Source organism: Carcharodon carcharias, chromosome 5 (genome assembly GCF_017639515.1).
Source record: "Carcharodon carcharias isolate sCarCar2 chromosome 5, sCarCar2.pri, whole genome shotgun sequence".
Lineage (NCBI taxonomy): Eukaryota > Metazoa > Chordata > Chondrichthyes > Lamniformes > Lamnidae > Carcharodon > Carcharodon carcharias.
The window spans coordinates 38,155,267-38,172,730 of NC_054471.1; the positions used below are offsets into that span (position 1 = coordinate 38,155,267).

General features: G+C 42.6%; 1 long non-coding RNA gene across 1 annotated transcript; it reads left to right on the forward strand.

The window, feature by feature from the left end:
* The first annotated feature begins 503 nt into the window (after positions 1–503).
* Positions 504–7,848, forward strand: LOC121278292. Its single transcript, XR_005943091.1, has 3 exons — positions 504–1,016; positions 3,728–3,908; positions 5,855–7,848. It is a non-coding gene; the product is annotated as an uncharacterized LOC121278292 (long non-coding RNA).
* The last annotated feature ends 9,616 nt before the right edge of the window (positions 7,849–17,464 follow it).

The following is a 17,464-nucleotide window of genomic DNA, read 5'->3' on the forward strand; positions in this document are numbered from 1 at the left end:
CCAGAGTGCGACAGTCTTTGAATCCCGGGGGGGTTGAGGAAGGGAGGAGGCTCTCTTAAACTCTGTGTTGGTAGCATGAGGATAGAGAACAGTTAACGTTTCACGTCTGTGACCTTTTTCATCATGAACCACGCTTTCGCCAACTTTCAGAGATGTTGGAATTGTAGCAGATGCTTATTTCGTGTTCCAGAGGAAAATATATGGATCTTGTGCACAGGATTTCCAACTGGTGCAATATAAATGCTAATTGTGGTTTGAGGAAAATACTGCAGAAATTGGTTCTGGGAACATTGATAAAGTTGTCAATCATCCAAGGATGACCTAGGGTCTTCTGGCATTAAAGGTTAACTTCTAGGGGCTGCCAACATTACTAAGAGCAGTCCATGAGAAAGGTCACAGCAACATTAGTTACAATAGCTATTTATTTACATTACCCCAAGGACTATCATTATATCATTATTAAACAGATTGTGTGTTTTAATCACGATCGTAACAGGGAACTCTTACTCTACGATAACATAAAAGCAACATTCTTCAGATGCCTGAAATCTGAAATAAAAATCACAAAATGCTGGAAACACTGAGCAGGTCAGCATCAGCTGGAAATACTCAGCATCTGCAGAGAGAGAAACAGAGTTAATGGACCGGATGTTTGTGGATTCGTGGAGACTCTGGACCTTTAAAAATAGCAGATGGGATACGGATCCAAAAGTCCTGTCCTATCATTTCTGACATCCCATTTTTGCCGGTAGAGGGTGGGGCGTGACTCACACACAAGGAAAACCCAAACTCAGCAGGGCCATTCAAACAGAGATAAAAACAAAAAACTGCGGATGCTGGAAATCCAAAACAAAAACAGAATTACCTGGAAAAACTCAGCAGGTCTGGCAGCATCGGCGGAGAAGAAAAGAGTTGACGTATCGAGTCGACCTCATTTTCATTGTAGCAAGGGCTGAGCCCGCAGTGTGGGAGTCACAAATTTATGGAGATGTAAATGCTCATGAAGGGCGGATAAGGTATATAGAACTGTCAAGTTATTTAAACCCCCAACCCTTTGAAAAAATTTTAAAAACAGCCCGCCTGTGTCAGTAGGAGTTGAAAAAATCGGTTGCATTAGTTACGATAGCTATTTATTTACATTACTCCAAGGACTATCATTACATCATTATTTATGGTTGGCTGTTTTTCACAGTAGGTGGGCTGTAAGTTCACAGTTTGATTGACAACTCAAACAGGTTATTAAAGGAATTAGCTGTCTTTGATGTGGAGTTATGAATACAAGTCTGTTTGTTTTGATAAGGGATGAAGTACTCGACAGGCCTTTAAAGTTTTGAATGGGCTTTCAAGAATGGGTTTGGTTTTTTATTATAGTGAAAGTTGAAGTAGATTTTCAGAACCTTACATTTCATCTCAACATAACTCCTGGGGTCTGCCCATTGTGGATCTGGTTAAGCTGGCTTGGAGGGTGAAAGGGAAAAGGGTAGTGGTTGGGGTCATGAGTTGGCATGGAGAGCATGAGGGTCCATGTGGGACATGAGTTGACATGGATGTGGTGTAAGATTGAGGGCTAGAGGGCTTAATATTTATCAAAACAACTGGGATGAAGCCCCAGAGAATCAAGTCGAGTCTTTTAACCCTCCAATCTGCATCTGTTTGGGGCACTTTTCCCAAGGCGGGTGCACCAAGCTGGGAAATTTCCATCTACCTGCTTTGGGAGTGAAAATCCAGCCCAATGTTTCAGGTCGATGATCTTTCATACAACTGGGAGAAGTTGGAAATGTATAAGTTTTAAGCAATTGAAAGTGGTTGGGGGGGGGGGGTGCGGGGTTTGGGAAAAAGAACAGGGAAGGCCTGTGCTGGGGTGGAAGACACTGCAAGAAGATATAATAATTTTCATAATGTTATTGGAATTTATTGTAAAATAGAGTAATAGTTGGATGTGACTGTGTGCATGTGTGAGATTTGATTGAATTAGAGGCAACTAGTCTGGATGCTTTGATCTAAGAAGAGAGGTTAAGTTTGAAATGTTAATTAGATAAACATGGGGAAGTTTAGAAACATTGGTGTCAGGGAACATTTGCATTTTGAAATAAACCAGACTAGATTGTTTTCAAAGGAGGGGTGAAATTTGTCACCTAGCCAGGTGAAGTTTAAAAGTGGTGTGTTTATTTTTCCCAAAGATTACTGGTAAAACTTAGTGCGATTACAGGGTTTTTATTATCAGGGAGATAAAGTCCAAAGGTATAGTGAAACAATAGGTAGTTGCATTCAAACAGAAAGATATGTATAAAAAAGGAGCAAGGACTGTATGTAAGGGAAGGCATTTTTAAGATCTTACAAGTGTGTGAAAGAGCCTTCAGCATCTGTGCCTCAAGCTGCTGTTTTCAAAGGACTGAGGTTAAGAAAACTCACTTGGAAGTCAACTTGTTCAGGATATCATGTTTCTTTGCCTGGGTCTTTTAAAATCTGTGTCTTACTGCTGTCTTAACGAAAGTGTAACTGGGAGTTAGATCGATTAGGGGATTTAGAAATTATCATAGCAGTAATTTGTAGATCTATGTATGTATTTAAAGTCATTTCTTCTATTAATGTTTAGTTTTGTAAAAACGTACAAGACTTGGTGGTCTTATTACTACTGAATTCAGGGCCCGCATCTCAAAATTTATACAAATTGCAAAACAAGTTGTGGCAGTTGTTTCAAGTTTCCCTTTCAGATTTGAACAACTCAGCATTTACCATTAGCCATGCCGTAACAGACACGGGACATCAAATGACATAGGAGTTCTTGCTGCAAGGGAGTTGTAATGGGACAATTAAAAGAATGCAAGATGTTTGGTGTACCTATGGTGGAGGGAATGCATCTTTCAGCCAGTGGACAGGGAGATCAAGCTGACTGTTTTGTCCTGAACAGGATACAAACTATCATCTGCTACATTATGGATACAGAATAAAATCAAAAAATATAACATTGATTCTACGTGTGAATGTATTGAGCTATGAAAAAAGATGACAACTTACACTTTATAGTCCAAAAAAGTCAATAAAGTGGACTGGACCATATCGATATATAAAATACTGAATGGTATTGATACAGTACACTTCGGTTATTTTTTCAAAGTAAACATGACTGGTTAGGAAGAGGGAAAGAGGCAAAAGAAGTAAATGAGTGAAGCATATTTGAAATGCAAAACAACTGGCAAACAATAGATCCTTCTGAAATTTTTAAATGATTTATTTCCTGCTGCCAGAAGGGTCTAAATGACCCTCCCATCCAAAACACACACAGACTCTCCTGCTGTGCTTGAATCTTGTGCCCAGTGCTGCTGCGCTTGGGATTTCAGAATGTAGCCCGGAATTGCGAGGCAGGATGAATGGTTACTAAGAAACAGGGATACATTCGTACCACAGGGTTCAAGGCGGAGTTCAAGCTTTGGGTACACTTCAAATAAAAGCGTAGCCCTTTCCCCCATTCCCTCACTTGTAAGGACTGCCTGTTATGTCTTATGGTTCCCATACGTTAGACATAATCACACTTTCTAGACGCAAAATGCTGGAGCTTCAAGTGTGTTTTTTGCTGCTCTTCATGTGACTGGTACACTAATATGTTGTCACTTGGCATACGACTGCAGTGTGACAATAAATGTGGCAACCTGGGATATTTATTCACGTAACAATTAGTTCTAAGCTCTTAACAAATTTTAGAATACATTTGTTTCTACACTTCTAGGTTTCTATGAATGGTGTACTTTTATTAGAATGGGATTGGTGCTCTGATCAAGACCAAGAGCACTGAAAGAATCATAGCACCTGTTGCTACTGGAGTGAGCCATTTGATTATATTCAGTGAATGGAAAGTCATCTAAGGAAATGGCCAGAGTAACTGAAGAACTTGTTAATGCTGCAAAAAGGTATGTCCCTCAGAAATTGATGGGGAAAAGGATACTGACATGTTTATGGTATGAGTTAGAATATCTTCATAAATTGCAGATGCTGCAATCACAAGTGAGTTATTTAAATCTGCTTCATGAATGTATGAAAAAAATCAAACATCAAGTATCTTGATTGAGAAACTCTCCAAATGTTTTGGTGGTAAAACCACCGCTCAGTATAATAGTGAGCCACACAAACCAGGGCTGACTAAAGTTTGATCTTGGCTGTTTTGCTGGGTTTGCTAATTTCAGCTAAGGCTTTTATAAGGAATGTCACGACGGACATCAGCATTCCTGGAGTAGGGAGAAGAAAAATCAGCTCACGTTCCTGCTCCTGGTTGTTATCCAATGACCCCCTAATTAAAAGTACGTATGTGTCTACATCAGGAAGGGCAGGATTTTGTGCAATTGTGATGCCTCACTTGGTTAGGTAGATTCCTGATACATGCAGAATGATGAGGTACAAGGGGGTGCCCAGTGGTTGCATAAAACTGTATAAACGGCAAAAAAGCAATCGTGACATGAGAAAAACTTTTTTTTTTACACAGTAGGAGTAGGAGGAAAGAGAGAAGAAAACACGGTGGGAGGAGTACTGTAATTGTACATTTATTTTTATAAATGGAGTTAAGATACAGATCAATCATGATCTAACTGAATGGTGGAACAGGCTGAATGGTCTACTCACATCCCCATGTCCAATTTTGAAATAAGATATTTTATTTAAAATCTTGTACATTTGCTGAGCTTATTTTTGCACCAGCACAGTGGTTGTCAATTATGAGTGATATACTAAATGACAGGTGCACAACGTGGCCACAACCGCTTGTGGTGTACTGAATGAATGACAAAAAGATTTGCTTTGCTTTTGGAACAATAATTGGTCTATTTTTCTTTGAGCTTTGAATAATCTCAACACTGCCATGCTGTTGAGTGATCTGGTACAGTTGCCTCAACTGCCACATTGTTGGGTTCAATGAAGTGTCACTGCCCCACTTAAAATCATGGAACGGTTACAGCACAGAACCATTTGGTCTGTCACATCCATGCAAGCTCCCTGAAAGAGCAATTCACCTAATTCCACTAACCTCTCTTTTCCCCAGAACATCACAAACATTTTCACTTCAGATAATTAGTCAGAGATCTTTTGAAGGCCTCGATTGAATCTGCCCCACCCACCACACTTGCAGGCAAAGCATTCCAGATCCGAACCACTTACTGTGTAAAAAAAAAGTTTTTCTCATGTCACGATTGCTTTTTTGCCGTTTATCTGGCGCTGCATTTGTTTTACGTGCTTGTCCGGTGTTTGCAGAACAACATTCTATATCTGGTCTGTAATTTCCCTCACTGAAACACGTTATTGTTATTGCTCATCCACAATGTGAAACACGATCAGTGTGTGTTCTCAGCAAGGTGGTAAAAGGAAATAGTATACTGTTTTAACCCCTTCATTGTTTGAAGCAATGCATTTTTCAATTTGGCCCGAGCAATTACCTAGACACATAGAATAATACAGAACCTGAGTTAAGGACAATAATTTACCAAGAGATAAATGCCACACATTAAAGGGTAATGAGACCTGAAGGCATTTCGATGGATCGTAAGTGCTGGTTAAGTTTTATATTGTTGATTTGCATTATGTATGAAAATATTGCATTTGGGAGGTGTGTGACGACAGAAGTCATTGAGCTGAAGAGAATGGGTTGAGAAATGCTATTCTTTATGTGGAATTGTAGCCTGAACAGCTAAAACGGGTTATTACAAATCACATGATGATGATTCATGTCCAAATATGCAATATAATAGAAATAATGCAGTACATTGACAGCAACTGTCTGCTCACTTGCAAACAAACTTGTTTCTGTAAGTTTTTGTTTCATTTTAATGATTATTCCCATTTGTAAAGGGTTTTATCTTTGTGTTTTTAGATTTGTGGGAAAACTCTGAGGATGATCTGCTTGAAAAGCAAAATGGACCCGACATTAGAATTTGCTGCAGTATCCGGAAAGGGCATTCTGATGGCAGACCAGAAAGTTGGTATTCAGCCAGCACTTCATGAACACAGAAATGAGCTTGTCACTTCCGCTCAGGATTTCCTACAGGGGACTTTACGGGGTAGTTCTAAGCGGAGCCCCTGGCCCCGAGACCCACAATCTGGTGGAGAAAAGCTTACAAGTGTTAGGAATTCAAAGTCTATCTTATGCCAGTTCACATAAATAGTTTCAGAAAGCCAGCATCATCTGCAGTCTTGACTGAAAGTACAGTGCAGGGTAACGTTAACCTCACCTACCTTGTTAGGAAACGCACAGGATCAGGTGGCACACCAGTTTTACACCCCGCCCGTTGATTTTAATGGAGGGTAAAATTGGGCAAGATGTTACAAGCCAAGTGTTACACTCAATCCCACCAGTTACCTGACAAGCAATTTAGGCTAAATTGCCCCCACAACAATTTTGAACCCAAAGTTTTGACTGTTGTTTTGACTCCAGTTTCTGCGAGGGAGACGCCGTTTGCCTTTTCTAGTTGTGTTGCATGGGGCGGGGGAAGAAGCAAAGTGATATCTGAGAAGGTGAATGTCCGCAAGACATTGTGTTCCCCCAAACTCTAGAATCATAGAAATTTACAGCATCGAAAGAGGCCATTTAGTCCATTGTGTCTGGAGCAGCTGTCAAGTAGACATCGAGCCCAGTCCCACTTCCCAACGATTGATCCCATAGCCTTGTTGTTTATGGTACTTCAAGTGCATGTCCAAGTAATTTTGGAATGTTATGAGGGTTTCTGCCTTTATCACCTCTGCCTCTAGCTACTCTAATCACCTGTACTTTAGTCAGTAAGCTCCAGATCCCTACCACCCTCTGGGTGAAAACAATTTCCCCTCAAATCCACACTAAACCTCTTAATCCTAAATCTATGCACCCAGGTTATGGATGCCTCAACCAAGGGGAATGGGGACTCCTTACTGATTCTGTTGTATATTCTCAGTTGGGAGCAGGATTGAGGACTGGAGCTTGAGGGTAGTAGCAATTATGATAAGAAGGAAAAGAAACTCAAAACTGGGATTGACGATCCTGATTTCCATGGTGAATGAATCTGCCAAGGCTCATTGTCTATGCCCATACATGAAGATCAGCCATTGCAGCCAGGCACTTGAGGTCCCTAGGCACCTGTGAAATGTCATAAATCAGGAGGAACAGAAACCTGAAAGCCAGCAGTCTTCAAAAGGCTCCCACAGCTCCACAGAAACTGGACATCTGAAGGCTGTTGGCATCTCTGGATGTGGTGATTGACATTTGCCAGTTCATCGTGCTGCCCATGCAAGCAATTCTGGATGACAAGGGGTGTGAAAAGACCATTAGTCACCAAAACATCAACCACTTTGTACAAGACCTGACCGGATGGGCTAAGCATGTAGCACAAGCTGCCGAGTGGTGATAGAAGTGCTGGCTCAGGGCAGAATTGTCCCAGATTTTCACTAAGTGCAGTAGTCAGAGAACTGCTGGAGGCCAGGAATCTGCTGTGTCCAAGTCAGATGACGAGCCTCTGGACTTGGTCATACCTCAGTTGCTGGAGCAGCAAAGGCCAGCTCAGGAATATCATGAAGGGATGTTTGCTGCACTCCTCAGGTTGTAAAGCACAATGGGGTCCATCCATCTTCAGGCTGAGGTGATAGCGCAGGCATGCCAACACACCGAGGTCAACACTGATAGGAAGGTGGATGCCATGGAGACCTTGATCTAAGACATTGCTACAGCATTGCTGTGCAGGCTGAACTCCATTGCTGATACCATAGTTGGCCTCCAACAGCATGTACATGGGAGGGGTGCAGGTCACCTCGTTCTCACTCTAGCTACCCCTTCTCCTCAAGGAGTCAGCCAGGGGCCCTCAGGCACCCATAATAAGCAGGATCAGCAGGTGCACACCCCAGGGCCATTCACCCAGGTGACTCTGGGAGTGTCTGGCCCATCCAAACCCCCTCTTCCTGTGACTCCAGCTGCTTCAGCTCCACAGGCCAAGGAGGGTGTCACTGCCATACAGCAGGATCCCAAAAGCAGGCCGGGACCCTCCAGGTCTCAACCCTCCAGAGGATGCCCACCAAGGTCATCACAGACACCTCCGCCATGGATGTCCAGGATCACCAAGATGTATCGGCAGGGTTAGGAAGGTTAAGAAGATATAGTTGCACAACCTGAGCATGGGTGTTAATGACTTGTGCATAATGTTCAAAATTATCAATAAACTCCCAAGAATATCTCCCTGCCTATTGCTCCTGGTTCTTATGAGTAGTGTTCATGTCACTCAGACGTGAAACCTAGGTTCCTCCACAAGGTAAAGGCAGGTGTCTCAGTCCAGGGCCTCTTCCCTGTGCTTTCTTCAGCCTTCAGACCAAAGTAATGGTCCAGCCTCACACTCCCTGGACACATCATTGATGCCTGCACCTCAACGGTGCTTGGAATGGGCAGGTATCACAGAGTTCTGTCATTTTCTCTGTGTGCTCTCAGCACCTTTAGGATGGGGCTGGCCCCCATCTCATCTGCATCTGTGACCAGTGACATTGTGCTCCTGAAGGGGTCAGGTACTGAAGGCTGAAAAAGGATCAAATGCATGTAAAGTTTCACAGCTGCTTCTCCATGATATGACCCTGATCATAGAGCGCAAGTAAGCTGCCCTCGGCCAGACAGGAGTCAGACATTCACAGAGGCTATGTGAAGATCTATGGCGTGTCCTCACTGCATGGCATCATCATTCTCCTGGAATCGAGTGACAATTAGGTCCTCCATTGCGTATCCATGACAGGAGCCTTATCACAGAGGGTATGTGCACTGTCATCAGCCAGACTGGAGTTAATAGATGCAATGTGAGGATGGATGGTGTCTATTCATTGCAAGTCATCATCACCCTCCACAAATCTAGCAGCTATGAGGGCTTCCTGAGTGTGCCTGCCTTGTCTCACTAGTGCAGTGGCCTCATAGTCACTTTCAAGGACCTCCTCACCCTCACCCTTATCAACATCCTCATCAGAGGAGACATCCATCTCCTCCTCAGCCAGCTCCTCTCCCCGTTGCAGTGCCAGGTTGTAATGGGCGCAGCAAATGACAATAATGGGTGACACCTATTGTGCAGCCAATGGTAAGGGCTGAGTTGTTCAAATCCCAGAGGGAAACTTGAAACAGTTATCATAATCTATTTTTGTAATTTGTATGTTTCGAGATGCAGGCTTTGAATTCAGTAGTAATAAGACCACTGAGTCTCAAGAGGTTTTTTTATAAAACTAAATTAAACATTTATTAATACAAGAAAAATTGTATATACATACATATATCTACAAAATTGCTACTATAATAACTACAAAAATCTCCTAATTAATCTGACTCTCAGTTACAATCCAGTTAAGGCAACAGTAAAACTCATAGATTTAAAAAGACCTCAAGCAAAGCACATTTGTCCTTACAAATTCAAAATGAGGTTCCTTGCAGGTGTACAGGCTGGTTAGATCTTAAATGCCTCTACTTTACACACACAAACTCCTTTCTGTTTATACCTAGCTTTTTCTTTGAATGTAAATTTCCCATTGTATTACTAGGTTTTTAGTTTTACCTCTTCTAACAATAACACCCTCTGATTCCACCAAATTTATTAGTAAGATAAAAAAACACATTGCTTGGTGTCTCCCAGCTAGGTGCAAGATTTCACCCATTCTTCGAATATCTTATTCAATAAATGCAAATCTACCCCCATGATACCTGTGTTTCTAAACTTCCCAATGTTTATCTAATTACCTTTTCAAACCTACTTATTTCTCTACATCAAAGCACCCAGACTAGCTGGTTTTAATCCAATTAAGATGCACACACACACACACACACACACACACACACACACACACATAGACAGACACCACTAAACTCTATTTTAAAAAATAATTTCCAATAACATTATAGACATTAATCTCTTCATGACACACCCTCTGAGGACTATATTGCAGGGTTCCAGCAGGCCAGCCCAGGCACTGGAACCTCATTTTCAGCATCCCGATGGTTTGCTCCACCAAGGTGCAAGTTATAGCATAAGTCTCATTATACCTTCACTCTGTTGTAGCCTGAGGCCGCTGCACGGGTATCATCAGCCATGTCCTCTGTGGGTAGCCCTTGTCCCCAAGGAGCCATTCCTGCAGTCTCTATGGACCCCGGAAGTCAACAGGGATCTGTGACCAACTGAGAATGTAGGAGTCATGAACACTCCCTGGAAATCATGCACAGACCTGCAGGATGCATTTGCAGTGGTTGCACACCAGCTGCACATTCAGCGAATGGAAACCCTTGTAGTTGACATAATTGATCATTTGTTGCAATGAAGATCTGAGCACCATGTGAGTGCAGTCGATGGCACCCTGCACCTTTGGGAAACCTGAGATCTGGGCAAATCCAATCACTCTTACATCCTGGCTCTCCTGGTCCCAGGCAATGCACAAAGTTGTGTGCCTTTGTGAAGATGGAATCCATGTACTCATGGATGCATTTGTGGGTGGAGGCTTGTGATATCCCACAGAGGTCACCTGTGGAGCCCTGAGAAGGGCCACTGGTGTAAAAGCTAAGCGCTATGGTCACTTTCATGGACACAAGCAGTGGATGCCCTCCTTTGGCATCAAATACTGCAGTAGCTGGCAGATGTAACAGACCAGTTCCCTAGACGTGTGCAGTCTTTGGTGACACTAGTTCTTGGTAATCTGTAGGAATGAAAGGCAGCGTCTATAGATCCTAGGTTTAGCTAGGTGCTGACCAGCGATGGCTCGCTGTGGCTCTTCAGCGGTATGTGCGGGAGCCCAAGACACCCCTTCTTCCTGAGGGTGCTGTGCCTCTACACAGCCAGGTGCTTCCGTCACTTTCTTCTCTGTCGTCTCTGCTCTCTGTACACCACGAGGCATACAGCCAGGTCCCCAGGCTCCATGAACCTGATGTACTCCTCCTGCAGGATGAAAGAGAGAGAGGCACATGGGTCGGCTTGTGTGTTATAAGAACCTCTCTGTTAAGTCTGAAGGCCCCTAAACGTATCCCGGAGAGTTCTGGCCACCGCTTGGATGGCCAGAGTTTAGTATGCTGCATAGCTGCCCCAAAACCCCACCCTTCTCTGCCCCATTCCACCTGACCAATTAGCAGCAGCTTTGCCCTGTTGCATTGTTAGCTTAAACCATGGGGGAGACAGGTCCAAACCAGAATGATGATTTTGCAAGGGGCTGTGAGTGCCTCTGCTGGTGACTGCTCCATGGCCAACTTTCACAAGGAGATTGTATAAAAGTGCATAGTCATTCACCTGTTGTGCAGTCCACTAAAATGCTCATTAGTTTGCAATCTGTGCCCAAGGGATGAAAAGTTCTGGAGCACTTGGTGGCACTTTGATGCCTCTGCATTGCTTGAGTAGGCAGATAAGCAAAGGGCCCGATTCCAAGCGTGTTAACGTGGCTGCATCTGAACTGTCTCAGCTGTGGAAGAATGGTCACTTTATACAAGGTTTCCCTGATGCGTGGCCACTTCCCTCCCCCTCCACCAACTACCCCCCCACCCCCCGGCCCCCAACCCCCCACCCACCCCTCACCCTGCATGTACTTATGCACGACCATCAGCCACAAGGCAGCCCTTGCCCCCCCACCCAACTTGCCTCAACTGCAGGGCAGTCCTTGCCCCTCCCCCCACAACTAGCTTCAACCTTGAAGTCCAACAAGCAACCCCCGCGAGTGCTGCACAGCAGCACAATGCACTCAGCTTGGCGTTCCCCTCAAAGTGCAGCCCACCAAGTGTAAACCTTATATACGCTGTTGTGAAATACTTGGGCAATCCAGTGTGCTCGTCTTATAATGATATGCAGATTTATTACAATGAGGTTCCTCATTTCCGTCAGCAGGAAACATGGCCGGCCATTGACCGGCAGAGCGGACGATTGCAAACTGATTTCACAATGTTGTGAAATCAATTTTTGGCCTTCTCGCCATATTGTCTGCTCACACTGCCAAACACGCTCAACGCCTGCAGGCACGGAATATTCCACCTCCAGTCTTCAGTAATGGACTCCTGGCTTTAGTAAGTCAATCGGACAAAGCCATCCCATCAGTTAAAGTGGCTGCTAGTCACTGCTTGGGGAACCCATTGAATGGGAAACCCTCTTTAAAAAGGATACAGCTGTTGATTGACTTTATTTACAAGGTGTGCAATGGCATTGATGGCCAACCTTCTTCATCCCTTGTGTGAATATGTTCATAAGCCCAAAGGTCTTGAGGAGATTAGTTGCGTAAGTAACATGGATTTTTCATTGATATACATCAAGGACCTCAAAAACTAAAAATTGGTCAAAGGTTCTGAGTAATAGGACAACTACCTCTTCCATCACATGATCCAACTGAAAACAACTTTGAAAGTGTGAAGAAGATGAGCATTGAGCTTCCTGACGAGTTCCCCCTTACAGGTGAAGGAATTTATTCAGCAGCAAAAGTTAAAGACACCCTCACAGATAACATCACTTTTGTAGGTATACTTGGACTGTCTAGTCGTCACACGAATGCCGCTAGGGAAGCGGCAGCAAACACAGATCCATTAGAAAAGTAAGGCAGGCTTGGGTCACCGAAGGGTAAAGTGATAGGCCTGATGCCAGATCTTAGCCTGGCCAGAGAAGTGGCAGTTAACCAAGAGCAGTGCATAGGTGGGCTTTACCAAACAGCACTGCTTTGGTGGGATAAGATCAGCGATATGAAACTTGCCCTTCAGAGAGTGGCGGGTCACTGGTATGCTGTGGTAAAGCAGATAGTCCACAATCTAACTGGAAACAATCTCTCAGAGGACCTTCAAAGCACCAAAGATATTACTGAGATCATTGTCCAAGTGTGTGCAGTTAGCTGGAGGTGTCACAAAAGATGGCACAAAAGATTTTGGGCTCCTTAGGATTCAGGAACAACAGTTGCAGCTCCAGTCAAAGTTAAAAGTGGCACAAACTAATTCCAAAATCTTAAAAGATAAAATTATTTATGTTACAAAAGAGGCATCACTTTTAACCAAATGAGGGGATAAGCTTGAAGTATAGTCTGTCCCCATTTGGATGCTGCTCTCTTCTTTAGATGGCTTTTTGGAGAATGAAATGTTTCTATTCAATGACTTGAGGGATGTTACTGAACATAAGCATCCCTTTGAAACTACTGTGTTATTGGCTGTTTCTGAGAATCTGCAGCCAGAATGTCTTACATTTGCTGACGGGAAAAAAGTGTCAAAGTCAGGCTTTGCCATTTGAACAATGAAATTAAGGTACTTAGCGATGCATTAATCCAGGCTTCATATAATCTTACAAGCCAGTACCCTAGCATGTTGGGTAAACTTTACAGATTCTTGAGGTTTTCCAATGCATTGGGTCCACAAATCTGCACCTATGCTCTCTGTGTGGGGTGTGTTTACACAGGGAGAGAGTGTATGTTCCATATTGGACAAACAAAATTCCAATTTGTGAGTATTTTTCCATTAGATTTGTTCAGAAAATCTTAAATATACGAAGTATGAGCGAAAAAAAACCTGAAAAAAGCCATTTTGTCAGAAGAGTAGGGAAGACAATTAGTGAAGTTATCTAGGATTTTGTGGTCTGCAGAGATAAATAAAAGATTGAAGGATGTCATGAAGAGATCAATGTCTATAATATTATTGGAAATTATTTTTTAAAATAGAGTTTAGTGGTGTCTGTCTACGTGCGTGTCTATGTGTTTGACTGTGTGTGTACTAATTGGATTAAAGCCAGCTAGTCTGGGTGGTTTGATGTATAGAGAGAAGTAGGTTTGAAATGGTAATTAGATAAACGTGGGGAAGTTTAGAAACATAGGTGTTAAGTGTGTGCATTTTCATTTGTTGAATAAAGCACTCAAGAGTGGGAGTAAGATCTTTCTCCTAGCTGGGAGACACCAAGCAATGTGTTTATATTACTAATAAAATTAGTGGGATGAAAATGTTATTGTTAGAAGATGTGATGTTAAAAACCTAGTAATAATGGGAAATTTATATTCAAAGGAAAAGCTAGGTATAAACAGAAAGGAGTTTGTGTGTGTAAATCAGAGGCATTTTAGGTCCAACCAGCCTGTGCACCTGAACCCGTGTCTGCAAGAAACCTCATTTTGAATTTGTAAGGTCAAATGTACTTTGCCTGGGGTCTTTTTAAATCCTTGACCTTTACTGTTGCCTTAATGGGGGTGTAACTGAGAGTCAGATTAATTAGGAGATCTTTATAGTTATTATAGTAGTAATTTTGTAGACATATGTATATGTTTACAATTTTTCTTGTATTAATAAATGTTTAATTTAGTTTCATAAAAAATCTCTTGAGACTCGGTGGTCTTATTACTACTGAATTCAAAGCCTGCATCTCAAAACATACAAATTGCAAATAATGGATTATGACAGTTGTTTCAAGTTTCTCTCTAGGATTTGAACAACTCAGCCTTTACCATTGGCTGTGTCATAATAGGGAAAAGCAAGAGACAAGGGAGGTAAATTTCTATGTTGGTGTTCTCCATCGGTAATAGTAACTTTGGCAGAAGGTTTATGGCAATTTCAGAGAAACAGCATAGTACAAGACTGGTTACCATGTACAAATAGCATATAATTATTAGTGTTTCTGGAACTGCATAGTAGTTAGACATTGAGACCTGGGTTCAAGTCCATCTGAGACTGATGACTGCTTCCTGTAGTGTCCGATGGCAGCAGAGCTTGGACAGCCTCAGTCCATTTGTGGCGGGCACAGGCCAATAGCACAAAACTGCTCTTAGTTCAGCATTAGTTGCCAATATCATTCAGGCAGACCAATGACCTGTGCCTGCTTGATGCTGAAATGAAAAATATTCAGTTCCTAAAACCCCTTGCCTTGTTGTGTAATAACAAAAAAATGTAGTCTTTGACTGACCTAACTCTTTCTTGTTTACGTTTACTCCAGTTTGCTCACAGCTCTCTATAAGAGTACACTTCCAGCAATCCAGCACATTCAATTGCTGCTGCAGCTCTGGGTCTAAGAGCTGAGACCGAGGAATAGCACAATGACAACTAGATTGTGCAGGTCATCAAAGACATAGCTGTCCAAATATATCATATGGCACAGTTTCTCATAAAGCAAGGAGCAGTCAACGTAATTTATATTGTGCCATCACAACACATTCAGAGCACAGGTCTTAAATAGCATCATACTGACACTGCAACAGTATGCTGTTCTTTTTCAATAAGGCATTCAGATTTAAAGATCAATCCCTCAGTCTTGGCAATTTAAAACTTTCTACAGTTCTTAGTTGTTAACAGAGGAAAGCTGAATGGGGAAGAGACTGATGTTCTAATAACTTTAATAAACAATTCCCATTATTAAAGACAGTTGCACATATGAAAACTAGGTATCTGCGATATAAGCAGATTCCAGGAGTTCTTATTCAAGACATGATTAGAACCTGTGAACAAACTGTACCAATAATCTACAAAGGCGGATATGGCACATTCTAGGCATTGAACCAGATAATCAGGAGACCAGATAAATACAAAAGAATAATCAAGATGACATCAGGAAAGATGAGATATCGCTGAAAAAGAGACATGTCTAAGCTCTTGTTCTTTAACTATGCAAATTTGTATCTTTCAAATTTTTTTGTGCGATTTTGTCTGTTGTCTCATTTATAATCTTAGTAATATCTAGCTACAGTAGCAATACGAGTGGTATTCGCCATTAACAGGATGCTGCCGTCAAGCCAAAAAGACATCCTGCCTATCACACAAATGCGAAATGTGGTATATGAATTGTAGTGCCCGTGTGATGCTAGGTATGTAGGCCGTACGTCCCAAAGACTGGCAGGTCGTATCAAACAGCATGTCCCAGCCACTTTCACAAAGGGTAAGGTACAGACTATACCCAACCAGCCTGTGCTTGCAAAACTCAAAACACAATGTTCAACATTAGATGTGATTCTGCAATTGGATAACATTTGCTAAATAATCCTCAGCGTCCTTAAAATTACACTGACAACCAATTTAAGATTATCAGTTGGGCTCGAAATATGATGCATTTGCATGTGCTGGAAGCTACATAAATTAATACACAGAGATCTGTTCTTTGCAGACAGAAAGAACATTTACATACAGAATCACAGTGCAGAAGAGGCCCTTAAGACCATCAAGTTTACACCGACACGTGAGAAACACCTGACCTACCTACCTAATCCCATTTACCAGCACTTGCCCCATAGCCTTGAATGTTATGATGTGCCAACTGCTCATCCAGGTACTTTTTAAAGGATGTGAGGCAACACACCTCTACCACCCTCCCAGGCAGTTCATTCCAGACCATCACCACCCTCTGGGTAAAAAAGATTTTCCTCACATCCCCCCCCACTAAACTGCCTGCCCCTCACCTTGAACTTATGCCCCCTTGTGACTGACCCTTCAACTAAGGGGAGCAGCTGCTCCCTATCCACCCTGTCCATGCCCCTCATAATCTTGTACACCTCGATCAGGTTGCCTCTCAGTCTTCTCTGCTCCAACGAAAACAAGCCAAGTCTATCCAACCTATCTTCATAAATTAAATGTTTCATCCAGGCAACATCCTGGTGAATCTCTTCTGCACCCCCTCCAGTGCAATCACATCCTTCCTATAATGTGGTGACCAGAACTGCACACAGTACTCCAGCTGTGGCCTCACCAAGGTCCTATACAACTCCAACATGAACTCCTTACTTTTGTAATCTATGCCTCGATTGAAAAAGGCAAGTGTCCCAAATGCCTTTTTCACCACCCCACTAACATGCCCCTCCACATTCAGAGATCTATGGACACACACGCCAAGGTCCCTTTGTTCCTCAGTACTTCCTAGTGTCATGCCATTCATTGAATACTTCCTTGTCAAATTATTTCTTCCAAAGTTTCCCACCTCACACTTTTCAGAGTTAAATTCCATCTGCCACTTATTTGCCCATTTGACCATCCCGTCTATATCTTCCTGTAGCCCAAGACACTCAGCCTCAGTTGCAAACCACCCAGCCAATCTTTGTGTCATCCGCAAACTTACTAATCCTACCCCTCACATAGTCATCTATGTCGTTTATATAAATGACAAATAATAGGGGACCCAGGACAGATCCCTGTGGTACGCCACTGGACAGTGGCTTCCAGTCCCTAAAGCAGCCTTCTGTCATCACCTTCTGTCTCCAACAACTAAGGCAATTTTGAATCCACCTTATCAAATTACCCGGTATCCCAAGTGCATTTGCCTTCTTTATAAGTCTCCCATGTGGGACCTTGTCAAAGGCTTTGCTGAAATCCATATAAACTACATCAACTGCATTCCCCTCAAGCCAGTTTCATGCTGTCTGATTGCTTTCTCTCTCTTGAGTTCAAGTTCAAGATTTTTCATTTCCATTTCATCTTCCAGTTTGAACTTTTTCATGTCTCTTTCTTTTTCAAGTCCAAATTCAAGTTTTTGCTTTTCTCTATCTCTTTCTATCTCAAGCTGCTTGACCTGCAACCAGTTAACTCAACTCAATTGTTACC